Raw genomic sequence first — 12,818 nt, 5'->3', positions numbered from 1 at the left:
GGGAGAGAGCGGACGTGACAGCGGAGTGGGAGTGTCTGTGTCTGTGTCCCATTACAAATCACAGTTAAAGAGTGTTTAATAAAAGAGTGCTGTCACCACGTCAGTGTCTTGTACGTGTGTAAAGGGTCCAACTTCACTTACCCTTTTCATCAGGCTTATTAAATAAGCCTTTTGTTAATATCAAGTTTTGTTCCATGTTCCTTCGTGTTTGCATTTTAGGTCCACTCTTCACAATTCATACAGTCTGCTTTGGCACACTGCGACAACCAGGAGTTTATTCTTTTGTACTTTGAGCTTTAGTTCTCCTCTGTAAAGCTGTTTAAGTTCATGTTTTGTCTCTGGAGTCCTGCATTTGGGTCCAACCTCTGCTTGCCACAAAGCCAGATCCTGACACTCTGTGTACTTTTTACTGTTGCACATGTCTCTCCTGGCTTTCATTCTTCTCGTCCCCAGTGCATACCTCCACGTCAGCAGGCGCTCTTCCACCTGCTACCTACTCTGAATACCAGAAGACTCCTCCCTGACCTCATCTCTCAACCTGTCAACAATGCAAATGAAAAAAGGCTCAGAAAAGATCCTGATGTAATCCCACTCCCACATTACACCCATCTGTCACTCGTACCACACCACTGTCACCGTCCTCATACATTTCCTGGACCACCCTCCAATACTTCTCCGCCGTTCCTGACTTCCTCATAGTACAACAGTCCCTGTCTCAGCACCCAATCATTTGCTTTCTCTGATCCACAAAGACACAGTGAAGCTTGTCCTGACTTTCTCTGTGCTTCCCCATTAACTCTCAAGGCAAACGTCACATTCGTAGTGCTCTGTCTCAGAAAGAAGCCATAGTGCTGCTCACTGATCATCACCTCTCGTTTTAACCTAGCTTCAAAAACCTGTTCCCGTAGCTTCATGATAGCTCATTAATGTTAGCTCTCTGTAATTACAGCTCTGCACATCAGCCTTGTTTTTGTAAATTGGTATCACTACACTCCTCCATTCACCAATCAGTGACATAAAAATCTGATCATTTCCTTTCTCTTCATAATGAGTCACCCACTCGTGGATGTCTATATTTCTGTCATGTCTCTCCTTGTCGTAACTTTACGATGAGCTGCATGGTTGAATGGATCTAGAAAATAATTTTTTATTTTCCTTATGAGTTCAGGTATTTTTTTTCTTTCAGCACTGCTGTTTTACACGTGCATACCATATTTTAAGGTCAAACATCTCTTGCATTGATGAGACAGCGAAAGGTCTCAAGCATCATTACAGCCAGAGGGTCCAATTTTCACCAGCCAGCATCAGTACAAGCATGACAAGCTGGAGAAAAAAAGAGAATAAGACTCCCAAGGATTTCTTTGACTAGCAAAAAACATCCAGTATATCCAGTGTTTGCACTGAAATTTTGATTTTCTTATTCTAGGTGCTAAAGGGGGAAAATAAAATACTAAGCGACAACCCGACACGTGTTCTGTTCAGGATGGACAGCAATCCTACCGTGAAAGGGAAGTTCATCCATGGACACTCTCACAGTCATTCACTATGTATCTACACTAAAAGGAAATTGCTCAAACATGACAGTGATAAAGCTTTTATCTATAATTGCAACTGAGTAAATTTGTCTGCTAATTAGCACTCATCTAGGAAAAGTTAGATGCTGCTTCTGCTCGTCACAGATGTGTTCATTTGGAAAAGGATCATAGCGTACGGTATGTGCCATCAAAGATGTAACGGCTGTGCAAGCTTGCGTCAGGTTTTTGAGTCATATCTTTTTCAAAATCTTACTGATAAAATCAGGTGCTGACCACAGTCAAAGGCTCAAACAATACATCTGTTTGTTCTTTGGATTTTTAATCGATTTCTATTCTCAAAACATGTCAGAGTAAAACCAACAAAAATCCTCAACAAATACAGCAGACGTTTAAATGTGACCACTATGTTACACCCCGCAAAGTCAGTCTGTTTGCCTTGATTCACTGTTATTATCTGCCCTGTTTTAGGTAATTCACACCGAAACATTCTGCTGCTGGCACATAGTTACAGCTTACCGCCTGCAATATGTTCACAGACAATGTTATGAACCAGCTCACATTCAGTTTTTGGTCATTCAGTCATCGCAGATCTCTAGATTCCATAGACTGGGTTCATACCCCTTGTGGACTCGATGGTTTAACCTAATAAAGGAATTTCTTTCAGAATAAATGATGGTTTAGCATATAATCATAATGGCTACACATTCATCCGTTTTCCTCAACTGCATATCAAATTCAGAGGCACAGCGGGGCTCGAATCTATCCAAGGTGACCTAGAGGAAGTGGCAGAATACTCCCTGAATGGGTTGGCAGACAATCAGAAGGATCCTTATAATCCAACGTCTCAGTATGCAGCATCTTTGTATACACGTAACAGCATGATCTTTCCCTAACCTAGTACTCCAAATTCCTCCACACAGTAAACTTTATTGCGGCAGTGACAATGAGAAAATATAAAATGTGTTATTTTGGCAGAAAAATAAATCAGCTGTGCTGTCGGTGTCAGCGGGATATGTTCCACCTCCCACACAAGTCAGCTGGGACAAACTCGTTAGCCTAATTGGAAAAGAGGCTGAAGAAACTGATGGGTTTTTGTCAATGAAAATCTTAGTAATACAGTCTATATCTATTTTTTTGCAACTTTCCATGAGTTATTTTTTTTAAAAATTCCTCTCTCTGTGGAAATTCTTTGGTGGGTTGAGGAAAGCAATCTTCAACCAAAGCTGGTTGAAGCTTATTTTAATGTTGTATGATTTGTTATAGTTTTTCAACAAACGAAACATTTCACTTTTTTCACAAAACCTCTGATTCTTCTGGGAAAGCTGCACAATCACATCAAAAGAGTTTGATCTCTATATAAAACAAAACACTACTTCTTAGTTTCATATATCACCGGTGAAAATAATACTACTAAGAAATCATAGAAAGCCTTAAGACGAGAAAAATATTTGAGCTTTTCACCTTTTATTGGTCTTCAAAAAGGTAAAACTTTTAACCTTAGTGGCGGTTGTGATGTGCACTCACTGAACACACCAAACGAATCTGCAAGCTCACAAGCCAGCTAATCCAGAATGGCACAACAAAGGAAGGTTGACGCTGAAGGCAGAGAGTCTCAAGAGAGGTGGGGAAACTTCTTTACAGAGTGCAAAGAAAGCCCTTTGTACCCATTCGTCATGAGAATATCCCTGTTTTTAAAGAATACATTATGTGTTTTGATTTTGAATTCAGACACCAGGAGAAATATGGAGTCATGGATGGGGAATAAATGCATAAAGAAGCTGAGCTGAAAGCTGCATGCAGCCCCAGCAAAATGTTCAAAAAACGTCTTTGAGCCAAATCTCAAAACGATTGTGTGATAAAAGCAAGGGTGGGAAACAGCAGAGGTAGGGATTTCTGGAGAAACTGTAAAGTTTATTTGCAAATTTTAGGTTTTTCATTTGCAGCAAGTTTCATGCAAAAAGGTTATAAGGTGCAGAAAAGCTGATATTTAAAAAAATACAGTTCCAAAGAGGCACCAAGCTGTCATATTGTCGTGCACTGTGAAACAGTCTACATGGATTCTATGGCATTACAAAACTGTACACTAGATTACATAAGACGTGCATTTTAAAATTAAATCTGTGGACTATATGGGACTACGGTATGTGTTCCTCTTGTGTTTGTATGACCCATGTAAATTGTCAAAGTGCATTATATTGCATCCTCCAAGCTAAATTTATTATCCAGGACTATGCATCAGTATAGGTCTGCATTGCAACCTTATTGTGATGCCAGAAGAGTGTTCTTTACACCTTAGCATGAACAGGAGATCTGCAACATGGTCAATGAAAATAATGCCAATAGACTCTGTCAGCCTCTCTATGACAGCATGTTACAAAGACATCAGGTAACCAGGATGCAATTTTGCAAAGTATCATTTAGTGGATCAGTCAAAGTGAAGCAATATTTCTATAAGTGTTGACACGCTCTGCAAACATTACCCACCGTGATAGCAATGGATCATGGATTTTCCTTGAAGAAACATAAAGAGCATAAAAACACAGGTGTTTTGTTTGTATTATAAAGTCCTATATTGTGGTCAATAGTCATTTTGTTGGTAGTGTTATTTCTGTTTATTGTAAAGAATAAGAAATGAAAAGGAAATGAATCATGTCACACGCATGAATGTGGCAATAAGGTTTCAAAAGGGCAAAAAAACAAAAGAGAAAGATGAAACATCATAGGCCAACAAGCTACAGCAGCGTACTGGGTACATAATGATGCGTGCTGCACTTTTTCAAAATGGGTGTCAGAATATATATATATATATATTCCCAACATCTGGCCACACAACACCTGCTGACTTTTCTGTGCACATTCTACATGGATCTCGCACTCACCGAATGACAATATGTTTGGTGAGAAGCTGCAAGCTATTTTTTTGTCCTTGTCTCAGATGTCACCTTGGGGCTCGTTCAGAAATTATGATTGTGGTACTTTCACCTCACCACGCTCTCCATCCTTGAATCCTATTTGGAAATTATTTTCTGTCTTTTCAGTGAATGCTGCTCATACAATAAAAGAGATTAAGTCCAATTTCTCAAGTCAATGTTAACATTTACAAAACAATAAGTGAGAAGAATCTGTGATCCATTGCACCACACAGCATTATGTTAGAAGGCTTGTAAATCTGTATGTGAATAAACACAGAGTGATATATCCTTGTTAGGGCAAAGGTTAGGCAGCTAAGTCCTGCTTCTTTACCAACATAACAGTCGACTGTACTCTAAAAATATCTACTTTTTACAGTGACTGAAAACGGACAAGGCTGTACTTTCTGTGGACGGCATGTATTCATTTAAATGTTTCACATTTGTCCTTGATTGGGTGCAAGGATTTACACCTCTATTAGTTTTGATGTTGACAGACCGTGTTATTTTACTACCGCAGGCAGCAGAGGCTGAATAAAACATTTCAAAAGATTATTGTCCTGCACCATTGCACGGAAGATATGGTGATATGGATGAGGGTCTGTGGCCCTGTGACATAGAATGCAGGAAAATATTGTCTATCCATAGATAATGTTTTAGATAGATAGCACTCAATCCCATGAGAATAGCAACAAATGAAATTTGATTCACTGCAGTAATATGGTTGGCCTATTTCACAGCTTTCAGTCTCTGGAGGAATTTCACTTATAATTTTTATTTGAGAAGACCGAGGTAGAAACTCAAAGACTCTCAAAGCTCATCTGAGTGGCTGAAAAAAATAGTTAGGCCAAAGGTTATGCAGCTCAGTACCTTTCTTCATCCTTCATTTCTTTTTAAGGATAATCAACAACTTAAGTCCTCATCTGGTATGGCTAATTTCTAATGATTATTAGAAAATTGTGGCCTGTAAAACATTTTTGAAAGGAACATAAAATCTAATTTGGCAGAAAATCTGTCATCATGATATCCGTGTGTTCTCTGTTGACCAAGGAAACCAACGATCCCAGATGTTAAGCCAGACCTTCCCAAAGTGTGGGGCCCCCCCCCTAGGGGGGGGGGGGGGGGGGCGCAGAGCCATGGCAGGGGGGGGCGGGGGATGAAAAGGGGGAAAAACAAAACAAAACGCTTGGACACTGCTAGCACGGGCCGTTAGAAACGCAAAGCAGGAGATGAAGCATCGCTGAATATGTTTCCAAACCAACTTCACTGTAAGCCAAAGACTAGAAAATATGGTGAAGCATATCTGCCCTTTGGTTTCACCTGCACAAGTGCCAAGGTAGGTCTCCCCCGCAGAATTGCTTTTCCCTTTGTCGGGAGCAGCGCTGGGCTGTTCAAATCACGGACAAACAGTATCCCACATTCTTGATTTTTAGTTCACAAACACTTCTTGTAATGACTAACTACTCCTGACATTTTGGAGATGTCAGCTCTTTATACAGTAAAGTTACAGCGGGATACAAATAACATCAGGCTGATCCTGCCACGATTTGTTCCCCCGGTTCAAACCACGGACAAACAGGATCCCACAGCTGTTCATGTTTTTAAACCCATTTTGCACAGAGAGGCATTTTTTTGAAAAATGTATTGATAGCAATGTTGAATATTATTACACAGGAAAAAACAACTACACGTAAAATAATCACATCGTGACGCCTCTGCCTTTGTAAATAGAGGGACAGTAACTGCGTGTTTATATGTAAGCGTGTAAAACCGGCAGATAGTCAGATTAACAGTATTTTGTCTCTATCTGCTATTCTAATTCATCTCATGTAAACAATAACGTGGCGCACAGCGTGACGTGAAAAGAGGCACATACCTTTGATGTTGCGCGACTAACTCTATTCCTCGTCCACACGTAAACGCAAAAAAGGAGTTTAAAAAAAATCTCAGTTTTCGGTGATTCGAAACGCTGTTTACGTGTGGACGAAACAGCTCCTTTTTCAAATATACCCGTGTAGGTGCGGACGTAGCGTAAAAGAGTTAGTAGTTTATTTTCTTACTATCTGTAATTTATTGCAGATTACTTGTATTTGCTTAATTGTTTACTAAATGTTTGAGGTGTGAAATAAACCGCAATGGAGCAAAATATGTGTGTGTGTGGTTGGAGGATGTGTGCGTGCGTGTGCGTGCGCACGCGGAGCGCGCGAACATTTTTCTTATAAAACAAAGGGGGGCCCAGCAAAAAAAGTTTGGGAACCACTGCATTAAGCAATGAGGGTTCAAATCAGAATAAAAGCTGCTAAATACTAATTGCAGTTAGATCTCACCAACTCCTTGATGTATTGTTGCTAAACTAGTCTTATTTTGACCTCCTATCCTCTATAAATGAAATAAAATAAAATATGCCACTGTGGGTGGCACTTTAGTGAAGTATTTTGCACATTAGTGAAGCGTTTAGCACTGTCGCCTCAAGGCAAAAAAGGTTCTGGGTTTGAATCCACTGGCTGGCTGTTCTCCCTGTACCTCTTTCTCTGGGCTTCCTCTCACAGACATGCATCTTAAGTTAATTGGTGATAGTAGGAGTGAATGTGAGTGTGAATGATGATCTGTCACTCTGTGTTAAACCGCGATATGCTGTCGACCTGTCGCCCACTGACAGATGATGGGTTCCAGCCCCCATGACCAAGAATTGTACAAGCAGCTAAGAGAAGTGGTGGATAATCTTAGCTGTCTGTGGGATCTTGTGCAAATGTAGATGTTACTATTCAGAGCATGCGGTACACCTTTGAATATTGCATGCTTGTGAACAAATGAGACAAGCAACTTTAGGACAGCTTCATGCAGCTTTTAATGATGTCATTAGATTATTAATGGTGACCTAGATGGTTCAGTGCGAGTAAAAATACTTGCAGCTGCAGAATCAATACCTTTTAAAGCTCTGTAAAGTAATATTACATATACACTTATTTGCATGCGTGGTACTTCAGAAAAGGAAAACATTGTGAAAATTCAGGTATAAGTTTGCAATCCCGGCTGTGAAAACAGGTAATGATCTTTATCTCTACTGTATTTTTATTTGTCATAAAAAGTTATTTTTTTTATCCATTCATTCATCATTCTATTCTGCTTATCCAATTCTGGGTCATATATTTTGTTTATTTTCCTGCCTTGTGTCCTGCGTGTCAAGTCAGCGTTTCTGTGTTTGATGCCATGTGTTTGCTTATTTCCTGTTTTATTTTAGTAGGTCTTTGGCTCTTATGTTTCAGTTTATTTCCCTTGCTTTATTATCCCGAGATCTCTCAGTTTGTCTTGTACATTGTACTAACTGTACCATGACTCCTTTCATATTTTGGATAGACTTTGTTTTCAGCTGCCTTTTGGACTTTTGCTCATCATAATAAAGGTTTGACTTTGGTTAAGTAACTGACGTTTTATCCACATTTCTTTTATAAATCGTGACATGCAAAGAGATGGACCGAATCACTCGTGTACAGAAAACCTTCAAAGATTAAAATAATAAAACTACTCTATGAAGATCCTGGTTATAGTGGTGATGCATTCTTTGTCCTTTTTCATGTATTATTATTCTGTGGAGATGGATCAAGTATTTCAAAAAAAACAACAACTCAGATTTAATCTAAAATTATGGAGCATGGCTTGGCTTCTCCTTGGTAACCATCTCTTTGCATCAGCTCAGCTCTCCCTGTTACCTGTGCTCTCTGAAATGTTTTATCACATCGAGTAAGTGCAAGTGTAAAAATTGATATGACAAAACTGTTTTATTCATTTAAAAAAGTAACATGACCAAATCAAGTTTCCATGGCGACTCTGCCCTGCTGAATTGCTTCTCTGCTCATCGCTGCTTCCCTCAATATTAAGTAATTAATATGCTGTGGGCTAAAACCAGTAAAAACATGTTGCTCTTTTTTTTCCCCTTTACCTTTACTGTCTCAGTCACTGCCTGTTTCTGAGCATTTTTTTATTTATTGAACATTAAAATTCACAAATCCCAGTACAAAATATGTCAACATGACTGAAACATAATGACGGCAAACAGGAAGGACTGAAAATAACCTTCACATTTTTAGTGTTTCATCCTTTGCTAACCATGTTGTAAAGGCAAACCTAAAGCACTGTGCGATAGCCTTAAGCCATCGCTCATTGCTTTATGTTTTGGTGGGAAAGTGGAAAATAAGTCAAGAGACTTGGACACTTCCACCAGGTTTGGTGTGAACACCTTTACCTTCAGCACATTCTGAACTCTGAGCAGCTCTCTGTCATCTCTGTGAGGATCTACAGGAATAGTTCTCCGGGCTTCAAAGGAACTTCAAAACTCTTCTTTGGATGTTTCTGCCGTTTGTCCTGTTCTCTGTCAGGATGATCCCACACTGCTTCAGTAATGTTGAGGTCCGAGCTCTGAGGAGGCCGATCCATGACTGTATTTTTTTTGCAAAGGACAGTGTGTTTGGGATCATTGCCATGCAGAAAAATGAAACAGTTACCAGTCAGATGCTTTTGTCTAGATTGTTGCATAGAGGGAAGTGCTTTTATGTGCTCATAATTTCATCAGTTTTGATAAGATCCCCAAGTGCGCTGGCTGTTATGCATCCCCAAACCATGACAGAGCCTTTACCTTGTGTGACAGATGGCTGTAGACAATTACTGCTGTACCTCTCTCCCGACCTCTTCTGTGCATATTCATGACAATTTGAACAAAAATGTTCACATTTGGATTCATCACTGCATCAGGTTTGTTGTCACTGATTTTCAGTCCACTTCTTACATAATTTGCTATACCTCAGGCTTTTTGCATCATTAACCTTCCTTAAGAATAATTTCCTTCCAGGCACTCCTGCAGTGAAGCCACTTGTGATAAGGCTTTGGTGAATAATAGATGGAAGTTCATGCATCTCTAAGGTCCCGTGTCAGGTCTTTGTTGGATTTTCTTTTTCCTGTTTCATGAGATGACTTTGAGATACTGTTCATCATTTATTTTTCCTCCACTTGTCCTGTTTCCTCAAAAGACACACTGTGGCCATGCAGAGATAAGACAAGATGTGCTTATAGACCTTTAGAAGTCATCTTGTTGGTGTATAAATACAACATATGCCTGTCAAACTGTGTTATGTTTGACATTTTCATAGATCCAACAGAAAAAATGGGGACAAATTGTGTTTTCGCGACAGGCTGCTGAGATGCAATTTAAAATTGGTTCTTGTTGTCTGTAGACACAACACAGGTTCATCTCCTGAGTTAGTAGCCATTTTTATGCATGAATGAGGTCAGTGTTAAGTGGTTCAACAAACAGTTAAACAAAAACCCAGATGTCAGATGCACATGCTAGTTTAGCTCACTGGCGAGTGAGTGAGATGACTATGTCTGCCACACACTGCAAGGCTCAAAAGCAGCAACCTGGGTTTGAGTCTGACCCAAGGACCTTTGTTGCATGTCTCTCCTGTCAACTATCTAATGAAGGGAACAGGCCCAAAAAGAATGATATCAACAAAGAAAATGTCAGGTACACAGGCTGGACTGAAAATGAGTGAGAAGCAGTCAATGTCTAAAGAAATATGTTAAATCTCTCCAGCCCGGAAGAACTATTGCTGAAGTCTGGCTCCTTGCAAACAAAATATGAATAAATGAAGGTTTCCTGATTGTGTTTGTGTCTGTACTTGCCACAGGTTCTTGTTGAGACTTGCTTTATGTGTATCTGTTGGTAGATTTGCTCTGCAGTGGATCAGTCATTCATTGACATGCACATGCATATTTCCAAGGCAAACACATGCAACAAACCACAGATAAACATAATACAGCATAGTCAAGCAGCGTTTAGTACATGTAACAGTTTCACTCAGTTAGTTTTTGTTCTATACAGATAAACATCCAAACCGTGATATTAAGGAAAAGGATGAAAAAGACGCAATAAAAACACAATAAAATAAAATTCTTACAACTTTGTTAGCGTGGAAGTCAAGTTTCCTCAAGCAGGACAGATGCTGGTGTCCCTTTGCACAGCTTCACACTTCACTTCAAAGTTCAGTTTTAAATCAGTAATTGTTTCAAGATATAGAAAACTGAACACATTCCACCATCGGACCCTTAATGGATGTGATGTCTAGTATGTTTTCAAAAATCTGATTGTATTTTTTGACTTAGACAAGTTTAACTGCCTCCTGACACCATTTAACAAAATCCTCCAGCACTGGACCTGGTCTCACTCTCTGGGAGCTGGGAGCCACACAGGTCCGCGTATAAATGTTCCACAAAAAGACCCTTCGCATATGTCAGCATGCTGACTCTTTAAACAAAGGTGGTAGTCATGGTAAAGTTTACATCTGTCAAACAGCAGCCCTGTTCATGAGTACCGCTACACACGGCCACTTGCATTGCTGTAGATTCTCACGGTTCTAATATTTACTCTGTTTTCCCTGAAATTACTCTCCAGTTGAACTTAAGACTTCCCGGTGAACATAACCCCCAAATTACCTTGGGAATTTTCTGATCTATTTTTGGGATGTTCCCTGAACAACAACACAACTCAGCCTCCATCCTTAATCTGCTGGGATTTCAGGTTCAACGAGGAGCTGCTGACACTGACTTGTTTCCCCTGGGGGGCAACAAAAGAAATCGGGATTCTTGAATCTTGTTCTCCACGGTCTCTGCAGTATATGGTATCATGAAGGATGCAAAGCTGACAAGACAGTTGACTGACTTAAACAAACAGAGAGTGAGACAAGTCAAGAGAGAGGAGAAAGTTTTACTAAGATTAAAGCATATGTGTATATATCATTAGATCTATGTGGAATTTGATGTTCGCACTCTGATAGACACACGTAGCAATGCGTGCATTCTTTAGAGGGATAGACTGTGGCCTAGCAATTCATCAACGTTTCAAAGGAATCTATCCAATGTGAAATTGGAGTCTAATAGTTAGAGAGGTAGGGGCATGGTTTTGGTTTTGTTCAGTGATGGACTTTTAGTTGATATGAGTCACTGCTGTAACAATTCAGTGTCCGTGAGTCACCCACTCACCCACTGACCACTTCGCCCCAGTGCAAAATCATCAAAGCAGGTGCAGCCCATTTACGGAGCATCAAAATGTTCTGCTTTCTGTTCAGTCTGCCACCTGCCTTTGGTGTCTCACTCCTCGCTAGAGCATGTAGCCACTCTTATTATTACACAAGCTCATTTAACTGTAAATTAGCCATCATCTTCTCTCCTTGCCAGCATCTCACCTAATCCCACAGTTGAAGAAAAAAAACGAAAAATCAAAATCACTATGCATTTTGTTAATAGGCAGATGAAGGAAATAAAAGCAGGGGACTTTAGAACAACCTGAAAATTAAAATGCACTGAGGAGGAGATACTGGTTTCAGCTGCTTCTCAGTCTTCTTTCACATTTGACCTTCATCCTGTCTTCTGTTTTCTTCTAAGATCATATTGCACGAGCACCATAAACCTGCATTAACGCAGGCACATTTTAAATTTTTGAGTTGTCTGTTAATCCCTATTCAAAAGTGCAGTGTAGAGGAGCTTGTTAATAAAACTGTCACTGGTTTAGTAACTGAATGACATCACATACTTGACACCGTGTATCTGATGACTGGGATTACATGGTACTATGACTAATTGCTAGGTTGTAGTTTTGTTGTGGACTTAGTTCTCGAGATAACAGAGATCTGTTGATATGATAATCGTATGATAAATGAATCTCAAAAAGATAGGCCTTCTTGTGTGTGACCTAATGTAGCTTTATGTCTATCACTGGTGTACTGCTGGAAAGAGGGAAAAATGGCAAGTAATTAAATTATAGTCCAAGCAGTGGGACACACACACACACACACACACACACACACACACACACACACACACACACACACACACACACACACACACACACACACACACACATATATATATATGCAAAATGCTTGCACAAAGTATAATTTGTTGCTTTGAATGATAATAAAGTATAGCCTGGCAGGTTTGTGAGAGTAAATTGAATATTATTTTTGTTAAGCGAATTTATGAGTACCCTTTCAGATAAATGGAAAATATTTTTTAATGAATAGATAAAGGATGCTGAATATGGGGCTGCCAGGCTGGAGAAAAAGCAAGAAGACCACAGAGGAGGATTATGGAGGCAGTGAAGAAGTGCTGATGTTATAGAGGAAGATGCTAGGGACAGTGTGAGATGGAAACAGATGCTCGGCTGTGACGACCGGGAGCAGCCAGAAAAAGATAAGCAGAGTGCATGACAATAGAAGACAAAGAGGCACAGAGAAAAAGGAAATGACAAAAGAAATTAGTGCCAGTGCACACAGTGACTGTGATAAAGACCTGGCGTGTGTGTTTGGGGGGATTTTCACCAGGA

This window comes from Simochromis diagramma, unplaced genomic scaffold (assembly GCF_900408965.1).
Source record: "Simochromis diagramma unplaced genomic scaffold, fSimDia1.1 OVJJ01000026.1, whole genome shotgun sequence".
NCBI classification, from domain to species: Eukaryota; Metazoa; Chordata; class Actinopteri; order Cichliformes; family Cichlidae; genus Simochromis; species Simochromis diagramma.
This window is presented reverse-complemented; position numbering follows the sequence as displayed.